The following is a 2,118-nucleotide window of genomic DNA, read 5'->3' as shown; positions in this document are numbered from 1 at the left end:
GTGTGTGTGTGTGTGGCTGTGTGTGTGTGTGGTTGCGTGTGTGGTTGTGTGGTTGTGGTTGTGTGTGTGTGTGTGTGTGTGTGTGTGTGTGTGTGGTTACGTGTGTGGTTGTGTGGTTGTGTATGTGTGGTTGTGTGGTTGTGTGTGTGTGGTTGTGTGTGTGGTTGTGTGTGTGGTTGTGTGTGTGTGTGTGTAGATGCTAGTTTCTGACGTACCGACTGTGTTCTTTTTGATTTCACTGGTCGGTTGTTTATCAAAAGGTGCCTTAAAGCTACTGTTAGCCGAAGTCTCCTGTTGTTGTTTACTTAAAGATGAAGTGTGTTAGCTTTGTGCTAGTCAGTTAGCTCTTCAGGCTAACGTGCTGCACAAAAGAGGAAGAATTAGCGTAGCTTAGCTTAGCCGCGGCAGCGTTCGTGTTCACGGGGGCGTCGGCTCAAACGAAGTCCGGGGTTTTTAAAAAAATCTTTCTGACAGAACCGAAGCTCGTGTTTCCTGCGTCTCCGGTGCGACCCTGAACGCCCCGCGGGTTAGCTGCCAAACCAAAGACGGCTGCTCTGCGGCGCCTCCTGCTGGAGGAGACGTGTGTATCTGAAGTGTATCGACTGACTTACTGCAACGTTTTTTTACGAAGATGAATTCTATTTGCGTGGGAAGTGATGCCTCATGGGAGATGTAGGCATTCTGTAGGAAGCTGTAGGAGGGATTATGGTGCACGTAGGGCCGTGTGAGCAAGGAACTCTGGGAAATGTAGTGTGAGACAGAAGGAGAAGAGAAACGATGAGAAATAAAACGTTATTTTGTCCGACAAGGGACGAAGAAGAAGAAGAAGAAGAAGCCGCTGCTGCCTTCAGGGGACGTGGGGAAGTTGACAATGTGGCTTTTTTTTAACATTTTATGCTGCATTTAATGTCACTTTAAAGGCTTTCCTCCCACACATAACGATAGATACTTGAAGAGTTCAAGGATGCAACTGTTGATGAATTCAATCGCTTATTAATCAAATCATTTAGTCGAGGAACGTCCGACTCCGTTAATTCAAAGAGTTTCGGTCGACTGGACTTTCAGAGTAAACTGACATGAGAAAGAGAAAAGACAAACAGTTAACGGCGTTCAGGTCAGTGTTGCGTTCACTGACCCCGGGAAGTTGTAGAAACAACCAAGCCGCCACATGTTCCTCTCTTCCCGCGTCACCTGAACGCAGCTGACTCGTTTACTGCCAGCTGGGAGTTTGCGCGGCCGACCCTAAAACTCCAGCCCGCGCACAGCAATGCATTGTGGGAGATGACAAGGGGGCGGTGTCTGTTGTGCGCCGTGACTTTAAGGCCGTTTGGCGGGAAACGACCAATGGGAGCGCTTCCTCTCGGAGGACGAGACGAAGATGACGAAACACTAGAACTGATGGTGATTGGCCCGAGGAGCATGACATCATCAGAGCGATGTGTCTGCTGTCTCTGGAATCGACCAATCACGGGACAATCAACCGCCGCCGGGGTTGACGGGAAACCAGGTTTCCCTTTTTTATATTTCTTCTTTTTTTGTTTAGTGTCTCCAGCTCGGCTTCTGATTGGCTGTTGGTTACTTCCTGTGTTCGCTTCTCGTGTTTTAACCCCGCCTCCACGTGATGTCATCACCTCGTCATCACGGCTAATTAACATAATTATGATAAAGTGTCTTTACCTTTAATGTTGGGTTCTTCATGCAACCGTCTGTGTGTGTGTGTGTGTGTGTGTGTGTGTGTGTGTGTGTGTGTGTGGATTCATTTAGAATCATAATCTGAATTTTGTTTTACGCTATAAATCATTTTTATTGTTTTTTCTTCTAATTGTTTGTTGAGTTTTGTTGTTTTTAAGTTTTGTTGTTTTTTGGGGGGGGCGGGGCTGAACTAAGCCCCGCCCCCTACCCCAATCACAACCTCTGTATAACTTGACGTGATATCTCAACACGATGACATCACGGTCTAGCCCTCTTGCTATTGGCTCACAGCCTCCCCCCACCCCTCTCCCCCCCCCACACACACAGTTGTTGTTGTTTTTCTGTCTGTTGTTGTTTTTGTTGTATCAGGAACCTCAGGATCCGTCTGCAAACAACACGACGCAATAAACTGTCAATAAGAATAAA

General features: G+C 47.3%; 1 protein-coding gene across 1 annotated transcript in view; it reads left to right on the top strand.

Annotated features, from left to right (window-relative positions):
* The window catches only part of LOC137792033 (kinesin-like protein KIF1C), a 12,576-nt gene extending 10,458 nt beyond the window's left edge, over positions 1–2,118 (top strand). Inside the window, exon 25 of the mRNA XM_068587421.1 lies at positions 1–2,118. This exon is cut by the window's left edge and continues 1,241 nt beyond it. The gene's annotated coding sequence lies outside the window, so the exon portion shown is untranslated.

Source organism: Clinocottus analis, unplaced genomic scaffold (genome assembly GCF_023055335.1).
Source record: "Clinocottus analis isolate CAN_PGR_092001 unplaced genomic scaffold, fCliAna1.0.p SCAF_21, whole genome shotgun sequence".
Lineage (NCBI taxonomy): Eukaryota > Metazoa > Chordata > Actinopteri > Perciformes > Cottidae > Clinocottus > Clinocottus analis.
The sequence above is the reverse complement of the archived record's forward strand: the minus strand, read 5'-3'. Positions and strand labels throughout refer to the sequence as shown.